The sequence below is a fragment of the Leucoraja erinacea genome, chromosome 27 (assembly GCF_028641065.1).
Source record: "Leucoraja erinacea ecotype New England chromosome 27, Leri_hhj_1, whole genome shotgun sequence".
In the NCBI taxonomy this organism is placed as follows: domain Eukaryota; kingdom Metazoa; phylum Chordata; class Chondrichthyes; order Rajiformes; family Rajidae; genus Leucoraja; species Leucoraja erinaceus.
Genome location: NC_073403.1, coordinates 19,887,010 through 19,911,707, shown reverse-complemented (window position 1 = coordinate 19,911,707; position 24,698 = coordinate 19,887,010). Strand labels below are relative to the sequence as shown.

The window sequence follows — 24,698 nt, the reverse complement described above, 5'->3', positions numbered from 1 at the left end:
CAAACTGGCCAAAACCTGGAGCCTAAAATAGCTGCAAGTATCGACTACATGTCATTCAACCAGCTATAAGGACAGGCATTATTGGACACCACAGCAAGACACTTACCACCAGGGAACTGCAAATCACTGAATGTTCCCAATGTCAACCAGTGTATCTGGAAACATGTCAGAGCCTCAATCAGAGCCAGGGACTTGAAACTACAGAAAGTTCTGAAAGTCCTAACAGCGGGAATTACGGCTTTTGCCCGCATAATAAACGAAAAAGACATGACACAAGATCACCAGGATGCACTGGCTTTATTTCGCAACTCCCAGTACGAGTTAAATAGTATTAGGAAGTGTGCCATCCAACCGGCTTTAGACCCCAAATTTGCAGGCCTGTGCAAACCTGGAACCTCCAAACCACCAATATTACTATTTGGAGGTGACTTATCCAAACAGGTAAAAGATCTTGACGAAGAGGCTAAAACCCTGGGGCTCATTAAAGGAACGTCTAAAAACTACTTCGGCCAGAAACAGCACCCCTACGCACCACCAGTCGGACAAGACAAACTGGTGAAAGCTCGAAGGCCAGGAACACTCAACATCGGTCTTTTTTAGGCCATGGCCCAGACCGGCCTTCCTGGGAAATGCGCAAACCCTCAACACCGACCCAACTACAGATCCAGACACCGGCGCCTCAACGTCCACGGAGGATGCCGAAAAAGTAACAAACCTACCACTAGTAACCATGGAGGTAGGTGGGTCTGGTTCCTTACGAATTAAAGGGAGCATGGAGGTTGGTGGGAGATTACAATTCTATCTGGATGCATGGAATAAGTTAACTACCGACACTTATATTTTAAGCAGTATAGGGTAATACCATAGAATTTATACAAAAACATAACCCTCCAGTTCAGCATGTACCGAACCGAATGTTCGTGCTTACAGGCAAAGAAAAATCAAAAGCGCATGCTGAACTACAGCGGCTTTATAAACCCAACACGAATCACAGGAATTTGTGTCCAAAATCTTTATCATAAACAAGAAAGATGGTGGTTGCCGCATCATCATAGATTTGACTAATTTGAATACTTTCGTACAATATATTAATTACTAGATGGAAACCTTTGTTACTGCTAAGCAATTGATTTCCAAAGGTTACTACATGGCAAGCATCGATTTAAAAGATGCTTACTATACAGTACCCATAAGAGGTGATCACAGATGTTATTTAACACAATGGATTATCTGGGGTTCACCATTAACTCAGTTCACATAACCATATAACCATATAACAATTACAGCACGGAAACAGGCCATCTCGGCCCTACAAGTCCATGCCGAACACATTTTTTTCCCCTTAGTCCCACCTGCCTGCACTCGTACCATAACCCTCCATTCCCTTCTCATCCATATGCCTATCCAATTTATTTTTAAATGATACCAATGAACCTGCCTCCACCACTTCCACTGGGAGCTCATTCCACACTGCCACCACTCTCTGCGTAAAGAAGTTCCCCCTCTTATTACCCCTAAACTTCTGTCCCTTAATTCTGAAGTCATGTCCTCTTGTTTGAATCTTCCCTATTCTCAAAGGGAAAAGCTTGTCCACATCAACTCTGTCTATCCCTCTCATTATTTTAAAAACCTCTATCAGGTCCCCCCCTTAACCTTCTGCGCTCCAGAGATAAAGACCTAACTTATTCAACCTATCTCTGTAACTTAGTTGTTGAAACCCAGGCAACATTCTAGTAAATCTCCTCTGTACTCTCTCTATTTTGTTGACATCCTTCCTATAATTGGGCGACCAAAATTGTACACCATACTCCAGATTTGGTCTCACCAATGCCTTGTACAATTTTAACATTACATCCCAGCTTCTATACTCAATGCTCTGATTTATAAAGGCTAGCATACCAAAAGCTTTCTTTACCACCCCTATCTATATGAGATTCCACCTTCAAGGAACTATGCACGGTTATACCCAGATCCCTCTGTTCAACTGTATTCTTCAATTCCCTATCATTTACCATGTCATGTCAGTGACTTTGCCGAAAGAAAAGGTTACAGCCTTAATGCAGCAAAATCATTGACATCACTAAACCATCCATCAGACTGGTAGCAAGAATAATTGGCAAAATGGTGGCTGCGTTTCCAGCCACACAATTCAGACCTTTACATGATCGAAATTTACAGAGGGCTAAAATACGAGCACTCAAAAATTTATGGTGGTCATTTTGACAGACCAATGAAGCTACCAACAGAGGCCATAATGGAACTAAAATGGTGGAAAGATAACATTAGGCATTGTTCCAATCTAATCATTATCAGCAACCCGTCTATGGTACTACAAACTGATGCCAGTGCACTTGGCTGGGGTGCTACCAATTCCATCTCCAGCTGTGGGAGAGATGGAATGCACAGGAGGCATCATTATTACAAACACTGGGCATAAACTACCTGGAAATGTTAAGTGCATTCCATGGCCTTAAGTCATATTGTTCTGGGTTATATCACCAGCATGTTAGACTACAAATTGACAACACCACAGTGGTAGCATATATCAATCATATGGGTGGAAACAAATCAACATCATGTGACAATCTGGCCAACACAATTTGGCAATAGTGTATCCAGAGAGATATTTGGATATCAGCTACCTACTTGCCAGGTAAACTAAATTTAGTGGCAGACACCAGGTCACGCAAATTCAATGAAAACACTGAATGGATGTTGGATAAAAATGTATTTGCTGAAATTACAGCATGATATGGAACACGATATCGATCTTTTCACATACAGGCTCAATCACCAGTTATCGAATTATGTTTCATGGGAACCAGACCCTGGGGCAGCGGCAACAGATGCATTTTCGCTGCATTGGGGGAAATTGTTTATTTATGCATTCCCTCCTTTCTGCCTCATCAGTCGGGTATTAAGGAAAATACAGCAAAACTCTGCGTCTGGTATTTTGATAGTACCCGATTGTCCTACTCAACCATGGTTCCCGGTGATACTCGACATGGTATTAGAACCATGCATCACCATCCATCATAGACCTAATTTACTGGTTCATCCCGCAACAAGGGAAAGTTACCCATGTCATAATTATATAAACCTATTAATTTGTAGAGTTTGAAAGCACCTCTACTACACCTGGGATTGACGGACCGAACAGTGGATATTATTTCAGCGGCCCACAGACAGTCCACCAAAAAACAGTACTTGGTGTACATCAAGAAATGGGAAATGTACTGTCACAACAATAACATCACCCACAGATCTATGAACATCCCGTCTCTTCTGGAATTCCTGGTAAGCCTCCATTACGATGAGGGGCTCAGTTATAGTGCCATCAACTGCGCCAGAAGTGCTCTGTCAACATACCTGTGGCAAGGAACAGAGCGGCATTCTGTTGGGACACACCCCCTGGTAACCAAACTCATGAGGGGCATTTTTAATGTTAATCCCCCAAGAACCAGGTACTCCCAAATATGGGATGTGAGCATTGTACTGACCATGTTAAGAAACTGGTCTCCAGCTACAGCTCTGTCCCTACAGAAACTGACTATGAAAACAGTCATGCTGATGGCCTTGGTCACGGCACAAAGGGTCCAGTCGCTACAGAAACTAAGGCTGGACAACATGACTATTTCATCTGGAAATTTAACTTTTCACATCAATGAATTAGTCAAACTGAACAGACAGGGGTCAGCATGCCTAAAAACAGAATTCAGGGCCTACCCGACAGATGATCGTCTCTGTATTGTAACACACTTACTATTATATATGGAGTATACTAAGATCATCAGAGGCAAAGAAATGTCACTTTTAATCAGCTACAAACAGCCACACAAAAAAGTGACAGTCCAGACCATCTCGAGATGGCTAAAACAGGTCCTAATAAAGGCTGGAGTAGACACTAGCATTTTTAAATCTCACTCCACCAGGGCTGCAGCTACATCGGCAGCTATGAAGTTGGATGTTCCTATGGACCAAATCCTCAAGGCAGCAGGATGGTCAACGGAGAAAACTTTCCAACGATTTTATAACAAACCAGTCATTGAACCTGGAACATTTGCAGAAACAATTTTAAGTTCTGTAATATAATTTTACCCCATAAATAGGGGCTATAATTTGGTGTTAATAAATTTATCGTTGGGTTTTCAATAGCGTATTGATGTCTAATGATGTTAACACTATTCTCCCCATAATCAAGGCAGATGTGATGCATGGACTCGTTTCCACGGCATGAAATCACAGAGCTTTAAAATCTTCACGTAGTTACTCACATGACTCCGAAGTAAAATAGTAAGATTAAACGAGAACTTACCAGTTTGAAGTTTGATCATTATTTTATGAGGAGTAACGTTGAGGGAATACGTGCCCTCCGCTCCCACCCTTGATCATATACTCAACTGGTATCTCTTCTCTAATCTTACTATGTTTAGTCATTACAGTTATCTGTGATTTCACACCGCTGCTTTGAAGAATGACACGCATGCGTCCTAGCGGGGTTCTTCACGTATACCCTCAACGTTACTCCTCATAAAATAACGATCAAACTTCAAACTGGTAAGTTCTCGTTTAATCTTACTATTAACATTCAAAGATAACATCAAGTCCAAGGCTTGTGATCAGCCATTGCTGGTAGTTTGATAATTACACGTCAGTGACCAATGGTCAGGGAAATCTGCAGGCAGTGATCAGCCGTCAATGTCGATGGTGAATCTGCAACTGTAATTGGCAGCTGGGTTGGGAGAGTAACGATTCTATTTTGGGCACTTGGTTACTGGCACTTGGAGGAGGAGAAGGTTGGTGAGTTGAGGCCTGCAATCAATAGTTAGAGGATGGTTGAGAATCAGTGCCTTGAAGCAAGAGCGGAACTCGCTATCAAAACATGGAGGGGACGGGGGACACAATTTTTTGGCAGCCACGCGCACATGCGCACACTCAATCACACGCGCGAAGCTTCGGAGGCTCAATCCAGCGCTAAAAACTGAGATTTTAAAATCGTGATCACAAAAACTTGGGGGGGGGGGGGGGGGGATGTCCCCCACCTCTCAAAACATGGGGGGGACGTGTCCCCTCTGCCCCCCTGGGTTTTCCGCCCCTGCCTTGAAGGTGCGGGATCAATTCAGGGGTGTTAAGCCTGGGGGCTGCTGATGGAAGGCTGGTGTGTAGGAAGGAACTGCGGATACTGGTTTACACCAAAGAAAGACACAAAATGCTAGAGTAACTCAGCGGGACAGGCAGCATCTCTGGATAGAAGGGATGGGCAACATTTTAGGTCGAGACCCTTCTTCAGACTGGGAGTCAGGGGAGAGGGGGGGACATAGAGATAATGAGGGGTAAGGTGTGAAAACATGGGATGAGGATCAAGGGAAATGTAGAATACACTATTGTTACTAGGAGAAGGTGACAACGAGGCATACAAAAATATAATTTAATCAAGGGGACAGTCAGACTGATCGGAGAACTAGGAAGGGGGAGGGATGGAGAGAGAGGGAAAGCAAGGGTTACTTGAAGTTAGAGAAGTAAATATTCATACCGCTGGGGTGTAAGGTGCCAAAGCGAAATATGAGGTGCTCTTCATCCAATTTGCACTGGGCCTCACTCTGACAGTGGAGGAAGCCCAGGACAGAAATGTCAGAATGGGAGGGGGAGTTACAGTGTTTAGCAACCGCGAGATCAGGTAGGTTTAGGTGGACTGAGCGGACTTGAGGCTGGTGTTGTGTTTGGGGATTGGGACTTGTAATAGACCAATAACATCAACCTGCATGTGCTGTTCGGTTTGTGGGATTATTACCTTATGGGGAAGGCACAGCACAATTACAGGCCCATCAGCCCAAAATGTTCATGCCAAACATGATACCAAGATAAACTAAGTTCCTCTGCCTGCACGTGAGTCAATACCCTCCATTTCCTACTCATTATTTTGCTACTTATACTAAATAATTATTTACAGTAGCCAATTAATCTACCAGCATATTTCCAGGATGTAGAATTAAATATCCTGAGTAGGGACCCACATAGTCATGGAGAGATCAGGTAAATTTAACAGACGGCACGTGACGTCTAGGTAAAACCAGTGCTCCAGAACTGTGAGACCATAGCATTAACTATTGTAACGTGCCAGTGACAAAGGGAGGTTTGCACCACAAAGATCATAAACGTTTAGTCATCTGAGTACATTCCATATGTGAAATGATATGCAGCAAATTCATTTTTTTTAAAAGACTCACATGATGACCTTCATTATCCAAAAAGGAAATAATTTTGGTTCTATCTGGCCTTCATCATGTTTCTAAATGTCTCAGATGCCAACATGAATGAAGCTGTACACATTTGCAAATGCCATTAAACATATGGAGCACGATAGACACAACTTATGTAATGTAATCACCATGCACCAAATTACATTTGGTACTAATATAAAGATTCAATATTATATGGATTAAAAATAAACCTGAATGTACAATTGAACAAGCACAGAAAAAGAGAGTAGTTTTAAAATTTGGCAATATCTTAAAATCAATGACTCTTGATTGGGTGGACATTATATTCATCACCAAAGTTTACTTGACTTTGAAAATAAGGAAACCCATCTGAACTGTGTACGACACTATCAATCTATTATTGTTAATTACTGGCTCTCTAAGAATGGAAATATCACATAACATGGATGTGAAAGATTTTGCAGCATATACTGATTTTTTGCATTTAATGCTAAGACAAAAAAAAACGTATTGTTACGTTTGTATCTTAAACCACAGATTAACGTTTCTGTCGGATTCTACGCATTGTGAAATTGAGCACATGGGTTAGTATGTCTGATTTATAGTTCTAAAAATATTGGGTTTTTAAACTGTAAAGCTGATGAATGCAGACCTCAGGGGAGCATTAAAAAAAAAGCCAATATTTCCCACACTAAATTTAGTGTCTTTCTTGCTGCTTTTTGCAAGTAGCATGGTAAATGTGAAAGCGTGGTAATACGTTATGTAGGCGCAAATATGTTGAACTTGAAAATCACTTTATAATGGTTGGATAGAAATTTTGTTTTATTTTTGCTTATTAAATCATTTTTTCAGCATTTTTGTTGGTGCATTGACGTTTTGCTGTTTGGACCTAATTTTTTGCAGTGCAATGCTTTATCCCAACTGTTTCTCATTGCCATCGTGATTTCAGTTGCTATTTCTGTGCATCTCAGAGGACAACAACTTTTGTGCATCCACTCATAAAAGAGCCTGTTATATAGATACATCATCTTCTGATGGCTGAAATGGAGAAAATATATCACAGAACCCACTCTTCTCATGGGTGAAGATTAATATTACATTAATGTTTAGACCACCAAATCTATCGCTCATCTCCCTTCACTCATTTCACTCTTCTTTCCTTATCTAACACCCCTTTGTCTCCTTTTCATCTCCAGCCATTGTCTTTTGCACCATCCAAACCCCTCTCACCTGTATCTACCGATCACTTGTGTAGGAAGGAACTGCAGATGCTGGTTTACACCGAAGATAGACACAAAATGCTGGAGTAATTCATCGGGTCAGGCAACATCTCTGGAGAAAAGGAATAGGTGACGTTTCGAGTTGTGACGCTTCTTTAGACAGACTCTCTGAAGAAGGGTCTCGACCTGAAATGTCACCTGTTCCGTTTCTCCAGAGATGCTGCTTGACCCGCTGAGTTATTCCAGCATTTGGAGTCTACCTATCACTTGCTAGGCTTTATATCTCATCCACATCTTTCCAGCTTTCTTCCTTTTACTTCAATTAGTCTAATAAGGATCCTTACTCAAAATGTGGTCTATCCATTCCCTCCTTAAATACTGCCTGACCAACTGAGTTACCCCACCACTTTGTGTTTTGCTGAGGATTCCAGCATCTGCAGTTCTTTGTGTCTTTACCAAAGACCCCTCTCAGTTACAAGTGCATAGTCCAATGCATCAAGAAGCTATGAATGCAAAAGGCAACAATTTTTCATGTTTACTTAGAGAAAGGAACAGGTCATAGAAACATAGAAAATATGTGCAGGAGTAGGCCATAAGGCCCTTCGAGCCCGCACCGCCATTCGATATGATCATGGTTGATCATCCAACTCAGTATCCCATCCCTGCCTTCTCTCCATACCCCCTGATCCCTTTAGCCACAAGGGCCACATCTAACTCCCTCTTTAATATAGCCAATGAACTGGCCTCAACTACCTTCTGTGGCAGAGAATTCCACAGATTCACCACTCTCTGTGTAAAAAATGATTTTCTCATCTCGGTCCTAAAAGACTTCCCTCTTATCCTTAAACTGTGACCCCTAGTTCTGCACTTCTCCAACATCGGGAATAATCTTCCTGCATCTAGCCTGTCCAACCCCTTAAGAATTTTGTAAGTTTCTATGATCCCCCCTCAATCTTCTGAATTCCAGCGTATACAAGCCGTGTCTATCCAGTCTTTCTTCATATGAAAAGTCCTGCCATCCCAGGAATCAGTCTGGTGAACCTTCTCTGAACTCCCTATATGGCAAGAATGTCTTTCCTCAGATTAGGAGACCAAAACTGTACGCAATACTCCAGGTGTGGTCTCACCAAGACCCTGTACAACTGCAGTAGAACCTCCCTGCTCTTATACTCAATTAGGTACTGAGGTCAATTAGGTACTGAGGTTTTTCTGGCAGCTAGCATTTCCAGATAATTCAAGATGATTCTAACTTTTTAGACAACTTAGCTGCCGTCTGATCATGCAAGGTACACCACGGTCTTCTGAAAAATATGTACAAAAGTGCCAAAGTGGTCAAACCTCTTTAAACCAACATTCTCTAGGAATATGAAGATAGACACAAAAAGCTGGACTAACTCAACGGGTTAGGCAGCATCTCTGAAGAAAAGGAATAAGCTTGTTTCCCGAGATGCTACCTGACCCGCTGAGTTACTCCAGCATTATGTGTCTCTCTTCGGCGTAAACCAGCATTTGCAGTTCTTTCCTACACATTTTCTGGGCATATTCCCACTCATCAAGCAATCCTCTGGGAAGTGAGTACAAGGACATTCAGCCAGGGCCCATAGCTATGATTTCGCTTCTCCAAATTTGTGTTAATTTTCCTTTCAGCTTTGAAAGGCAGTCTTAACTTAGTTTTTCCATTCATCTTACTTTGTTAATGTTGACAGATATTTAACATTAATTCATACCTATAACACGCCTCTCCCATTCCAACTCTTTGCTTTTTAATGGACAAACCATCACTAAACTTGTGCCAGGGTGTGTAGAAAGGAATTGGTATAAACCAGATGCTGGTTTATGCTGAAGATAGATACAAAATGCTGGGGCAACTCAGTGGGTCTGGCAGCATCTCTGGAGAAATGGAATAGGTGACGTTTCGAGTCGAGACCCTCCTTCTGACGTGCCTTTCTCGATATCAGGATTTTGGACACATGAACTGTTCATTCTGCTTTTCAATTATTGCATAGAAATTAGTGCCTGAGGGGTGTGTATAGTAGAGCCAGGTCACCAACCACCTCTATGCTCCTTGGTCAACACCTCATCTGCCAAGTCCATTTAGTAGCTGGCCTGTTCCATCCCTCCACCTCTATGAATCACTCCTCCAAATGGGAATTCACTACAATAGACAATAGACAATAGGTGCAGTAGTAGGCCATTCTGTCCTTCGAGCCAGCACCGCCATTCAATGTGATCATGGCTGATCATCCCCAATCAGTACCCCGTTCCTGCCTTCTCCCCATATCCCCTGACTCCGCTGTCTTTAAGACCCCTATCCAGCTCTGTCTTGAAAGTATCCAGAGAACCGGCCTCCACTGCCCTCTAAGGCAGGCAATTCCACAGATTCACATCTCTCTATGAGAAAAAATGTTTCCTCGTCTCCGTTCTAAATGGCTCACCCCTTAAACTGTGGCCCCTGGTTCTGGACTCCCCCAAACTCAGGAACATGTTTCCTGCCTCTAGCGTGTCCAAACCCTTAACAATCCTATATGTTTCAATAAGATACCCTCTCATCCTTCTAAACTCCAGAGTGTACAAGCCCAGCCGCTCCATTCTCTCAGTATATGACAGTCCCGCCATCCCGGGAATTAACCTTGTAAACCTATGCTGCACTCCCTCATTAGCAAGAATTAGGGGACCAGAAGTTGAACTGCACACAATACTAGGTGTGGTCTCACTAGGGCCCTGTACAACTGCAGAAGAATTTCTTTGCTCCTATACTCGACTACTCTTGTTATAAAGGTCAACATGCCATTCGCTTTCTTCACTGCCTGCTGTACCTGCATGCTTACTTTCATAGACTGATGAACAAGGACCCCCAGATCCCGTTGTACTTCTCCTTTTCCCAACTTGATGCCATTTAGATAGTAATCTGCCTTCCTGATTTTTATACTAAAGTGGATAACCTCACATTTATCCACATTAAACTTCATCTGCCATGCATCTGCCCACTCCTCAACCTGTCCAAGTCACCCTGCATTCTCATAGCATCCTCCTCACAGTTCACACTGCCACACAGCTTTGTGTCATCTGCAAATTTGTTAATGTTACTTTGAATTCCTTCATCCAAATCATTGATGTATATTGTAAATAGCTCCAGCCCCCGCACCGAGCCTTGCAGTACCCCACTAGTCACTGCATGTCATTCTGAAAGGGACCCCTTAATCCCTACTCTTTGTTTCCTGTCTGCCGACCAATTTGCTATCCGTGTCAGCACTCTACCCCCAGTACCATTTGCCCTAAATTTGCCCACTAATCTCCTATGTGGGAACTTATCAAATGCTTTCTGAAAGTCTAGGTACACTACATCCACTGGCTCTCCCTTGTCCATTTTCCTAGTTACATCCTCACCAAATTCCAGAAGATTAGTCAAGCATGATTTCCCTTTCGTAAATCCATGCTGACTCGGACCGATCCTGTTACTGCTATCCAAATGTGCCGCTATTTCATCTTTTATAATTGCACTCAGAAATTGAGTAACGCATCTCCAGGGGTTGCTTTAGAAGACAAAGTGAATGATGCAGAACAAAAATGAACTGGAATTTGGTACCAGAAAGACATGAATGAACTTACTATTTGGAATTGTTGAAATAAAGTGGCAACTCATCTGGAACTTGATATCAAATTGACAAGGCAGATTGTTCAACGCAAGCCAATGGAATACGGGATAACATAAAAGGATGTTAGTGTGGAGTACATTTCGAACCAATCTTTGTAAAATTATAATTTCCTTAAGTATTGTGCAATATTTGGAATGCACCAGTCCGACTGTTTTTTTTTTAATAAACCAGCATCTGCAGTTCCTTGTGGTCACAATAGTCTTATTGCGTTGCTGTTCTGAAGCTACTTCAGGTGAATACACAAATGCCGTTTCACTGCAGTCTTAACGAACAGGTTAAGGAATCAATTACTACGTCTTAAATGTTCAATCAAAACGTGAACATCGTTTCCTTGTCAAACAGAGCCAACGGCGATGACGGCAGATTGCCCGGCGAAATTGCAGTTAATGCGAAGAAAAGTACCAACAAGCTGCATCTTAAACAACTCGGCGACAATTTCTTATGTTTGACGAGTGCAGAGTCCGAGTGCTGTGGTAGGTCATATCCATTCCTGAAAATCATAAGGTGATACATACAGACTGCAGCGGCACGTAGCCAAAATCTGAGCGTGAAAATCGATGCCGTCCCGAGCGGAAAAAACCCGACTGTGAACAAATATGTTGCAGATTGGGCGGAGATGTTTAATGTATCATTATTTCTGAGATGATGCCGCGTAATTTTAACGGGGTTGCATATGGGATATTTAAAAAAAAAATTTGCTTGTCAAGCAGGTGTTTCCTTTAAGTGATTTTTTTCCTTCCACTGATTTCGGGGTGTACCATCCAGACTGGCAAATTCCGATTCTGAGGAATAGCTATAAATATATTTTGTAGGGCTAGCGCCATGGGAAATGTTAAACGAGATTGTAACCAAAATGAGTAAGGCAGGTTGCGAATCCATTTCAACAAACGGGATGTTTATTTTTAAAATGTGTTAAAATAGTTGACATTTTAAGAAAAATATTGAATGAGCACATGTTGCAGTGTTTCGTTGGCAAGAACGACGTGCATTCTTAAACAGTGCGGAGTTTTAATAGGATAATATAAGATTTTTTATTTGCGAAGAGAACGTTGCATACGACACTTAATATTTTCATTTTTCTTCCGCCTTTGCTCGACTATCGCATTTGACGTGATTCGATTCATGTATAGTATTATCTGCTTTGGATAGCATGCAAAACACTGTACCTCGGTACGCGTGATAGTAATAGACCTAAACCATGCTTGCCAGCTTTTCTCATTCATACACAGTCTTAGTTTTAATTTAATATTTTCCAAAGAGAATGTTGCGTCCATTGCTTTCCAGATTTTCTCATTCACAGATAATAAAGGTGTAAATATCGGCACACCGAGGAACTGCAGATGCTGGCTTACAAAAAAAACACACGAAGAACTCAGCGGGCCAGGAAGACGTGGATGGGTGCTCTATGTTCATCCCCATGTCCTATAGAGATGCTACCTGACCCGCTAAGTTACTCCAGCACTTCGTGGTTTGTTTTAGGTTTCGGTATGATTAAACGAGATGGTTTCGTTTTGCAAAGATAACGTTACATCCATGTTCGCCAAGTATCCCCATTCACATATAGTGTGAGTTTTAATATGATAAAATAAGATGTTGTGCAAAGAGTGCTGCATGCCATACATTCTCATTCATATATAGTACGTTTAACATGATAACATAAGATGTTTTGCAAAGAGCGTGCCATGCATGCCAGGTTTCCTCGTTCATATGTAGTATGAGTTTTAATATAAAATAAGTTGTTTTGCAGTGTTGCATCCATGCGTGCCGAGTTTCCTCGTTCCCCAATAGTACGAGTTTTAATATGATAAAAACAAGACGTTTTGCAAAGAGTGTTGCATCCATGCCTGCCAGGATTTCTCATTCACACACACAGTGCATCTGCTGTTCTGCACTGAGCCACATGCTCTTGCATTATTCATACTGCGCTGATCTAAAGAGGCTATTTTTAGGCCGGAGCTGGGAGGGTGCGCGGTTGGCCGGACGGTCGGTCACGTGGCGGGATGTTGTTGCGCGGCGGCGGTGGCGGCGGCGGTGCAAGATGGCGGAGCGTGGAGTTTGACAGCGGGTGCGGGCAGCCGGGGCGGGGGGGATTAAAACAGCGAGCGTCGCACGGCCCCGGCACAGCGGACGCCCGCCGACTGGCCGAGCCAAGGTACTGCCCAGAGATCGAGCGCACGGTTTGCACTTTTCATCCCCGGCTACACGATAGGAAGAGATGTCCCCCGTAACATGGCGCTGAAGGGTAGGAGTTTAACTAGTGAAAGGGGGAAGATGCTTTCAGTGGAGCGAGGCCACTCCAAGGACTGCAAAGCAATGCAGAGTAAATTAAAGGACAATGTTTATTTACCGTGGGATGGGAAAAGAGAGTAGGTGTTTTTTAAAGGTATGTTTGCTATATTGCGTGGAATGTTATTGTGCGGTGGGACTGGAGGGCAAAAGAGGCAGACAAAGTTTTCTGTGTAATTATTATTTATTGCAGGGACGACATATTTTGCATTTTGTAAATATTTTCTTTATTGTTATCAAACTCAGCCGCACGCTCGTCGTTGATAATAATGCCCAGTATCAATTGTAAATATGAAACGGGCAATTGTGCAACAAGTAATTTACCAAGGTTTACGATATTAACATCATCCATGGGTTACAGAAGAAGTGTTATAATAAAAAAAACATGCACAAAGCCCGGTTCGTGACACGTTAAAGTACTAAGTTAAACATGTGTACTAAATTTTGCCACTGTAATGCTTACTGTAACGGTGTGTACGTTTTTTTTTCATGCATTAACTTATGGTTGTGGGGGAAAGAACAAATCCGATTCTTTCCCTGAGGTGATACAATTTTGACATAAGTTTCAGTAAATTTATATACATTTAGGAATACGAATTTAAAATGTCATCTGATACAAACGTTATGTGGAAAAGAATCGAGTGACAAGCTTGCTGTCGCAGATTGGTATTGTGATTTTAAAGTTACATTAAGATTTGTCATTGATGCAGCAAAGTAATGCACATTTCATCATCATGTGTTATCACATCTGTATTTATAATGTGCACACAAAGAAAACTTTTTTTGTATGGAGAAAAGTATATTCCACGTAAACTGAATCAATACTACTTTCTGCTTTAAAACTGGAACAATTGGGGATGTCTGCTTCCTTAATTACGTGGTGGGCAGTGAAAAACAGATGTCATTTTACTCATCAGTAAAACAATAGGTTCATAACTAATTGCAGAATTTTGGTAATATTTATACGTTTATCATTACAACAATCTTAAAGTAATTGTACTTTTTAAAAACGAAAATACACCCAGAACTTGACTTTTGGCTTTCAATGTGCTATATGATCTTAACGTCCAAAAGTCTTATTAAGTCAATCTTAAGATAATGTTAAATAAATCTCGGGGATCTTGGTGATTTTGATGCAGTCATTCGTTTAGTTACTGCTTGGAGGAAGTGACCTTTAAGAATCTGCCAGATATTCTGGAAAAATGTGAGAACCTATGGAAAAATGTGGTTATTAAAATAAGATAAAAATTAGTATTAATATTCCGAGACTTTCTTATCCACTAATAAGCTTAAATTCCAGATTTCAATTTGCCTTTTATTGCTGACCACTAAATTGTATGGTTCTGACCAAGAAAGATTTTTTTTATTGAGCAAGGAGATATACTTGAGCTGACACTTTGTACGGTGACTAATACTCACTGAAGTTTTTTGAGACATAACAGCCTCATGAGCATGTTTCTGTTTGTGAGATTTGCCACTGAGGTGTGTGAAAGAGCTGCCAATGTATTTAAATATGCTTAGCAGTAACAACATATTGTGTGAGTCACATACAGTCCATGAATACCTGTGACTTGCTAAGTCTGTTGTGCTACAGCAGCAGCTTCAGTGTGTTTATGTTTTATTGAAAGAATATCTCTCTATACCTGAAACATTGAGCTTGGGAGTAAATTGTTGCATTTCCTATTTGGGTTAAAAGACTATGAATTTTTCATGGTATTTTTTGTTCGAACAGATCTCCAGATACTGAAAATGTAACTTTAAAAAGTTAAACATATTTTTGTCCATAATTATCCACTTGTGCATGAACAGAACTCCTCAGATATTGGTTTACTAACGAGTGGGTGATCTGTGTATTAATTATATAGTTGCCAGAAATACTAATTGGTACACAAAAAAGTTGTGTGATATTACATGTTGTGTGATATTGCAAGTATGTGCCATTATTTGCAGGGTCGCGTCCTGATTCACTCAGGGAAAAAAAAACTCTACTAATGTGTGTGGAAGATTGGTTGCAGTGCTGACTTTTAAGCTCGATGGGCTTTGAAATTTGGAACAATTTATTTTTGCTCATTCCATGTTTTATGCTCTTCGTATTCAGTTTTATTGCATTTCCACCCACAATCACATTTAGGTATCATAGTAAACACAGGTTCTCGGATTATATGAATAATGGCAGTGAAAATTAACAATTAACCTAATAGAAAATTTTTTTAACTGGTGTTGACATGTTTTAAGAAAAAGATTACTGCCTTTTGAGTAATTTTCTATTCTGGAATGAATAAGACTAGCTAGTGACTAGAGAACTGTTTAACTTTTGAAACTCAGTGAGGTTCTACAGCGTAGAATGCCTTCCACTAGGGCCGAGCAATCTCACACCTGATTTATGGAAGGCTTTGCTTTTACACTGTTTCAATATCTTACTTCCAAATGTCTTTGACATTCCACTTGAAGTCATGTTTAGTTTGTTTTCAATCTTCCTTCTAATAGTTTGTGGAAAACCAAAAAAAATGATTTTGCTTAAATAGCGTTTCACATTCTGAATAGTTTTAAACGTCATTAGTACATGTCTTCAAGATGAAGAACAACATTGAACCATTATTTTTATCAGTTTAAAGCAAATGTTGCCTTTTTGCAGCCTTGTTCACCTATTAATTCTTTTAGTTCCCTTTGTTCCCTGCAAAGGTATAAAACTAGGTCATAGAACATCACTTGAAACTTGGATATTTGGCCTTGTCCTCATCTGCATATTGAGCATTACTAATATTTCCTTTACTGCACTGCCTGCAGATTATTTAAGATATTTCACACTTTAAAATACATAAAAGGCTTTGAGACAAGCCACTTTTCACTAATTTAAATATATTCCCTTACTTTACTTTAAAGGAATTATCAAATGCATGTTTGTTAATGTAAAAGTTGGTAAATGAGTATTTACAGGTGATTGTAAATATTGCATCCGTATGGCACTGAAGAAAGGTTCAGGAATAGTTGAACTAGAATTGTTGACATTCAGAGACAAAGATCATGTAATGCAGGAAAGGAATGATTCGGTCTCCAAAAAGCTACAGAGTAATGAAGAGGAGAAAAAAAAACTGTTAGAGGAACTCGGGGAGCGATATATGGGGGGGGGGGCGGCATCGAGCAGCATCCGTGGACGCAAAGGGATGGTCAATGTTTTGGTAAATTATGGGAACAGTACTATGTTTCCAGTGCAATGAAGATTTTGATGTTACTCAGCAGTTTGCAAATACCAAGCATTGTCCATCAATGCAGAGGTTAAAGAAAGGAAGTGGCTGAAAGACCAAATAATTTAATCTGGATCAAATTGTTATTTACAGGTACGAGGGACAACAATCTTAGATAATTCTTTACTGTAGAATATTGGTAATCATGTGCTTTAAGGACATTTCACATAGAAGGTATTTTGTTTAGCTGTAAAACTTGGTAAGTAAGTTTACTTTAATGTATACTGCTGAGTGCAGGGAAGAAAGTCTTTGTTATTTCAGGTTTCCAGCATCTGTAGTTTTCCACTCTTCAGTTAGGTAGCAAACGTAAGACTTGACTACAGGTATATTGCTTTAAATAAGGTATAGTGACGTTAAAATAAGGAATGGAAAAAATATTTATTGGTATGGCTTGTTTTAGTAAAAAAGAGGAAAGACCTGCAATTTGGTGTAAGTAACTGGAACAAGAATAATTGGTATGGGAGAAATTGTTAGCAGAATATTCTGTGACTGAGTGTTCAAAAAAGATAGTGCACAAAAATAAAGACGCCTTAATGTCCGAACCATATGGAATAAATAAAAGTGGAAGGAACAGGAACTGCAGAAATCTGGGATTTGGAATATCATAGATCAAATGACCAGTGGCTAGCATTAGTAAAAAATTTTTTTTTAAATGTATTGAACATTTTGTATGTGGGGGGCTTGTGAAGAATAAATGAATCACCTTTGCAGGTATATTGCTAAAAATTCAGATTAAATATTAATGTAGCTATTCTAATTATGAATATAAATACGGCTCTAAAATGGATAAACAAAAATGAAATGGAGTAAAAATGATTTCTACATATATCTCACACACGCGCGCACACACGCGCGCACACACACACACACACACACACACACACACACACACACACAAATACACTAGACCAAGTGGGACCCGTTGGGTCCCGTCCCCTCAACGTGCGGTTGGGGGGAGGGGTGGGGGGCGGCCTTTGGCGGCGCACACACACTAACCATCTAATCCCCCCCCCCTTGATATTATATTAATATTATTCATTCGCTCCTTTTACCCCATTCCTCGCTCTATCCATTCGTGCATAACCGCTAACCCGCAGGCGCGGCTAGAGGGGGGGGGGTGGTAGTGATTGAGGGGTGGGGGGTTGCAGCGTCACAGGGGAGGGCTGGTTTCTGAAGGGGGCTGGGCAGAGAGGGAGGGGTTGTTCAGAGAGGGAGGAGTCAGAGAGGGAGGGGGTAGAGAGGTAGTGTGAGGGAGAGGGGTTAGAGGGAGGGGGTAATGACCATTGAGAAAGTTCTGGAAAAGCAATCCAGAAAGCTCGGGAGTGCTCGTCAGCATTTGTGACATAGGAAGCGTTGTGAGCCCTCGGAAGCCCTCGATTATTTATATTGTTAGACAAGGAAAGGAAGGCCCATATACATAGTTATGAAAGTGAAAGACAGCAGTGGAAATATATCTTTCAATAAGGCAGCAGTGGAAACATCTTTCAATATTGTGGAGCATTTGGTTTCTTCAAGAACGTATGAGCTAAGATGAGGCTGCATCCGTTGCAGTTTTAAAATATACTTTGGAAGTGTGTACCTGTGTACCGTGTAATATTTTATTTATCAAAGGCCATTATTCCGATCCCCACCCCACCTTCATTTTATTAAAATGTTTTGGGTTTTTGTTGCTTAAAGGGCCTGCCCCACTTGGGCGTCATTTGCACATCATGCAGATGGCGTGCGAGGATTTTGAGAATCCCCAAATCCCTTCCACTATGGCCGAGCAATCTCGCACCTGATTTATGGAAGGTTTTGCTTTTACACTGTTTCAATATCTTGCTTCCAAATGTCTTTGACATTCCACTTGAAGTCATGTTTAGTTTGTTTTCAATCTTCCTTCTAATAGTTCGTGCACCATGCAGACGTAATGCATGCCATGCGAGCGTCACGCGTGCGTTATGACGCGCTTGTCGTGACGCTTAAATGATGTCGCGTAACTGACCCCAAATGGGACAGGCCCTTAACTTTGTTTGTTCAGACTAATGTACATATTGATGTGGATAGAGATGTGGATAGAGAACTGGCTGGCAAACAGGAAGCAAAGAGTAGGAGTAAACGGGTCCTTTTCATAATGGCAGGCAGTGACTAGTGGGGTACCTCAAGGCTCAGTGCTGGGACCCCAGCTATTTACAATTTATATTAATGATCTGGATGAGGGAATTGAAGGCAATATCTCCAAGTTTGCGGATGACATTAAGCTGGGGGGCAGTGTTAGCTGTGAGGAGGATGCTAGGAGACTGCAAGGTGACTTGGATAGGCTGGGTGATTGGGCAAATGTTTGGCAGATGCAGTATAATGTGGATAAATGTGAGGTTATCCATTTTGGTGGCAAAACCAGGAAAGCAGACTATTATCTAAATGGTGGCCGACTAGGAAAAGGGGAGATGCAGCGAGACCTGGGTGTCGTGGTACACCAGTCATTGAAAGTAGGCATGCAGGTGCAGCAGGCAGTGAAGAAAGCGAATGGTATGTTAGCTTTCATAGCAAAAGGATTTGAGTATAGGAGCAGGTAGGTTCTACTGCAGTTGTACAGGGTCTTGGTGAGACCACACCTGGAGTATTTTGTACAGTTTTGGTCTCCAAATCTGAGGAAGGACATTATTGCCATAGAGGGAGTGCAGAGAAGGTTCACCAAACTGATTCCTGATATGTCAGGACTGTCTTATGAAGAAAGACTGGATAGACTTGGTTTATACTCTCTAGAATTTAGGAGATTGAGAGGGGATCTTATAGAAACTTACAAAATTCTTAAGGGGTTGGACAGGCTAGATGCAGGAAGATTGCTCCCGATGTTGGGGAAGTCCAGGACAAGGGGTCACAGCTTAAGGATAAGGGGGAAATCCTTTAAAACCGAGATGAGAAGAACTATTTTCACACAGAGTGGTGAATCTCTGGAACTCTCTGCCACAGAGGGTAGTCGAGGCCAGTTCATTGGCTATATTTAAGAGGGAGTTAGATGTGGCCAAGGGGATCAGAGGGTATGGAGAGAAGGCAGGTATGGGATACTGAATTGGATGATCAGCCATGATCATAGAAACATAGAAACATAGAAATTAGGTGCAGGAGTAGGCCATTCGGCCCTTCGGCCCTTCGAGCCTGCACCGCCATTCAATATGATCATGGCTGATCATCCAACTCAGTATCCTGTACCTGCCTTCTCTCCATACCCCCTGATCCCTTTAGCCACAAGGGCCACATCTAACTCCCTCTTAAATATAGCCAATGAACTGGCCTCAACTACCTTCTGTGGCAGAGAGTTCCAGAGATTCACTACTCTCTGTGCATATTGAATGATGGTGCAGGCTCGAAGGGCCGAATGGCCTACTCCTGCACCTAATTTCTATGTTTCTATATATATTTGTGGGACTTAGAATTGAACACTGTTTTGTAAATTGGGTCTGACCAGTGCATTGTACTGACAGCCTCTTAAGGCTGCGTTGATTCTTTATCCCCACTCTATGCAATTTTTATGTCCAATTTTCTTTGCTCAACCATTGGATGCTGAACTTTGAAATTGTCTTGATAAATTTCTTGTGCTCTCTCTCCCCAATGTGTGTGCCAATGCCTTTATACTCATTTCTTCCTTTGCTCCAGCTCTCTCCAACACACCTTTTCTCTGATTTGTTTGCTCATTCTCTTACTTGTTCATTCTTATTGCATCTTTCTTTTCCTCGAAATTTTGTTCATGATTGGCATTAAATGAAAGGGTTCGAACTTGCACATTCTTGTTTACATTCTTTCCGCCTCTGGGAGGATTATTCAAACAGTTTAAAGCAACATGCAGTTACTCAAGATAGAATGCATTTGCTTGTCTTGTTCTTGGTGGTGCCAGGTTTCCTGTAGAGGACGCTATGCTGAAAAGGCTTTCTAATCCTAGTAAATTGCAAGATTGAAAGCCCATGGATAGTCTGTGGGTATTTGCATGGAACAACAATTGGTGTTCAGTTGCCATTAACCACTAATCCTTGTAATTGACCCTGATCTATTTTTTTTTAAAGTTGGCAGCTCCACTGTGATTGTTAGTTCTTGTTCACTCAGCAGAAGCTGGGACTTTCCAAGTGCAGCCTTCTGCTGCAGCAATGTTCTGATCCTGGGATACCAGTGGCATGCTAGGAGAGCATCAATTGCTCAGAATTTGTGGCACTTAGGTTGGGAAATCTGCCTGCTGAGCCTGCACCAACCAACTTAACCTGTTGTTAAATCTATTTAATGAAACGACTTTGGCAAGAAGTTTTTTATTTGACTGACTTAATTCATTTGATTTATATGTATTAAATTGTTTTTAAGCATGTGAATATTGTGGCGTTTTAATTTGAAGAAATAATTAGTGATGTAACAATTTTAGTAAATGTTTGTGAATGCAGTTTTCAGATATCAGGACATTTTTTGACAGGTGGGGAGAAGGGGTTGGGGGTGATGGGGCCTCTTTGGCTTTCAGAACATTGTAGCGGCCAAATATGCTATTTCAGTCTGTGAGATCCTGTGCCACTAAGCTTCTGTAATTGTCTGACTAAAGGTTTCTCGTCAGAAGATTCAAGGCAGAAAAAAGACATGTCCCAAATTTGGAAATCCAGTAAGCTTAGATGGCTTGCTCGTCAACGGGCATTTCTTCCTCTTTCTTTCCATCCCCACGCCCCCAAAAAAACTCCCAATGTATCATCTGTTATTGATTCCCATAAATCATTAAGTATGCTTTATTATCTTATTAAGGTGTGTCAAGCGTGAAAGAAAATAATGAGATAGACAGACGTGGTGAAGAGGATGTGGGAGAGCTGGAATTACACAGAACTGAGGAAAATAAAAACAAGAGCTGTTCACTGGGGCCTTTGAGCCTGTACCATCATTCAGAGTGGTAACAAGTGATCCTCAAGCTTATCATATTCCTGTCCTCTTTGCATACCATTTAATCCCGTTTATGTCCTGAATCTGCCCAATCTGCTTATCCCCTTAAAAAGCTAATAATATTGCCTCCATGTACATTGGTGGGGAATTTTGCACATTCATCACAATCTTAGTGAAAAAACATTTGGCCATTTTAACTCCCAGATGTCTATCCACATCTGGAGACGTGTAATACCAATATTAATGCTCTTGATACATCCCTAGAAAATAAAACGCTAAACCAATCAGCGCTATATGGGATCATTATAACTTTGCATAAACTCGCTCATTGCTAATTCACTTGTAAGTCCGTATGGTTTTCCGCAATGTTTACTCCAGATGTTTACCCATTTATTCCACTTCCGTTTGCTGCTCCATTACAAAACGAGGCAAAATGACTGTATTCACGATTTATTTTTTCTTCTTTTTTTGTTCACCGACTCGAGCTTTGATTTCCCCCGTGCAGAGTTATCACTTTGTTCTTGTGTTGGTCAATGGGTCTGTCCAGTAACCCGCACTGGGCACTGAAGTGGTTCACTTCTGAGGAGCTGCCATAAACACTTTTTTTTTTTCCCACCACCACCCATCCTCACAGTTGTAATTGGCACATAGAATAAAATGTTACATGAGTGGAATCCAACATGGATGAAGTCCTTTTGTGAGGTCTACCTGCTTCCTAGGGCAGACGGATTCTGGGAGAGAGCAGCTGTTAAGTTGGATTGAACTTTGCTCTGCCTTGTTATATTGTGAGTGACAGGGTGAGAGGGGCTGGGGAAGGAATCAGGAGGAATGCAACTGGATCCAAGGATGAGTTACAATTAAGAAGTGAAGTCTACCTCTGGTTCCTCGAACTCATTAGACAAACAGAGAAGTCCTTTAGATCACCTGCTGCCCCTGGCCAACTCCAACAAGCCCCTCCGAATTGTAATATTGAGGATATACTCAACAAACTATCAGTGTGGAGAGGCTTTGGTGTGTGCAGGATGAACCATCTCCTGACAGCGGTTGGCAAGCACACTGCTTCAGCCCTGACCTAGTCTGACGTCATGTCTTAGACCCTCGCCTTCGTATGCTTTGGAGGAACGCGCGAACAGGCCTTTTAGAGGGCTGGAGTTCAGCGTGTTGTAAATAGTGATGGGCAAGTCTAATACATAATCTCCAGGTTTGGGCAAACGTTACAAGCAAATTATTTTTTTGCTGTCATATTCTACGGTCTCTTTGTTTTTGGAAAAAATGAAACAGCGCTGTAGCAAAGGAGTGTTATGCACGGCAGTGCTAAACGAGTAATACCTGCATTTGATCTCTGCTTGACCTTGTTTGAATCTGGTGTTTAAAATGTCGAATAGATTTTAGTATAGGAGCAGGGAGGTTCTACTGCAGTTCTACAGGGTCTTGGTGAGACCACACCTGGAGTATTGTGTACAGTTTTGGTCTCCTAATCTGAGGAAAGACATTCTTGCCATAGAGGGAGTACAGATAAGGTTCACCAGACTGATTCCTGGGATGTCAGGACTTTCATATGAAGAAAGACTGGATAGACTCGGCTTGTACTCACTAGAATTTAGAAGATTGAGGGGGGATCTTATAGAAACTTACAAAATTCTTAAGGGGCTGGACAGGCTAGATGCAGGAAGATTGTTCCCGATGTTGGGCAAGTCCAGAACAAGGGATCACAGTTTAAGGATAAGGGGGAAATCTTTTAGGACCGAGATGAGGAAAACATTTTTCACACAGAGTGGTGAATCTCTGGAATTTTCTAACACAGAAGGTAGTTGAGGCCAGTTCATTGGCTATATTTAAGAGGGAGTTAGATGTGGCCCTTGTGGCTAAAGGGATCGGGGGGTATGGAGAGAAGGCGGGTACAGGATACTGTTGGATGATCAGCCGTGATCATATTGAATGGCGGTGCAGGCTCGAAGGGCCGAATGGCCTAATCCTGCACCTATTTTCTATGTTTCTATGATACAGGACCAGTCAAGCTGATCTTTATATGATAGTCCTGTCAGTCGGATGAATCTTTGCTGCACTCCTTCTGTGGCCAAGTATTTCTTCTCGAGTAAGGAGATCAAAACGGCCCACATTACTCCAGATGTACATTAGTGCAATTATGGTAAGATATTCTTGGTGTTGTACTCTCAACCTCTAGCAAAGTTCAATTGATTTCATTGCCATGTGCACAAGTATGGAGAGATTTGCATGCAATGAAAAATCCCGCTATCAGCAGCATCACAGACTTAGACAAACATACAAAAACAAATTATACATAAATCACATGTAAAGTTTCTAAAGGAAAAAGACTGTGCAAAAGAAACATGAAGTTCAAAAACATAATTATAAAAAATAACAAGTGCACGGTAGTGCAAGGGGTGGTTTGTGGTGTCCTGTTGTCAAGTTAAGGTTAGGGTTAGGCAGGTCGTTTCAAGAACCTGACAGTTGTGGGTAAAGTAGCTGTCCTGATCCTGGTTGTATGTGACTTCGGGTCTCTGAAGTCCTGACTGAATGTAGTGATGAGAGAAGGCATGGCCTAGATGGTGGGAATTGTTGGTGATAGATTTGGGGGGGGGGTGGGGTGTTTGTGAGGGCGCAGCGGTAGAGTTGCTGCCATGCAGCGCCAGAGACCCGGGTTCGATCCCGACTACGGGTGCTGTCTGTATGGAGTTTGTACGTTCTCCCCATGACCAGCGTGGGTTTTCTCCGAGATCTTCGGCTTCCTCCCACACTCCAAAGACGTACAGGTTTGTAGGTTAATTGGCTTGGTAAATGTAAAAATTGGTGGGTGTAGGACTGTGTTAATGTTCGGGGATTGCTGGTTGACACTGACCCGGTGGGCCGAAGGGTCTTTTTTCCGCACTGTATCTCTAAACTAAACGAAACTAAAAGTGGACTTTGTCTAGTGCATTGATATTCTCCAAGTGTCTTGATAACACACTAAAAATAGATTTGAACACATTTACTACCTGTCTTACATTAACTGTCTGTAATTACCTTTCTTTAAATTGTGGAGTTTGAGTTTGAAAAAGTGGGCAGGAGATTCTGAGTTCTGAGAAAAGAGATGATATTTTAGTTTCTTAGTATAGGAAGTGGATTGAAAACTTCTAATAATTAAGCCAAGAAAAATAGTACGAATCATTTATAAGATTATCAATA

The 24,698-nt window shown here is 41.5% G+C and overlaps 1 protein-coding gene across 7 annotated transcripts in view; it reads left to right on the top strand.

Annotated features, from left to right (window-relative positions):
• Positions 1 to 11,264: 11,264 nt before the first annotated feature.
• Positions 11,265 to 24,698, top strand: part of hdac5 (histone deacetylase 5) — a 277,929-nt gene continuing 264,495 nt past the window's right edge. For 3 of the 7 annotated variants that reach the window (XM_055657250.1, XM_055657259.1, XM_055657251.1), the window contains exon 1: positions 13,106 to 13,249. The gene's annotated coding sequence lies outside the window, so the exon portion shown is untranslated. Of the gene's footprint in view, positions 11,571 to 13,105; positions 13,250 to 13,277; positions 13,481 to 24,698 lie in introns of those variants that run through there. The other 4 variants (XM_055657256.1, XM_055657254.1, XM_055657258.1 and 1 more) reach the window with 3 other exon arrangements.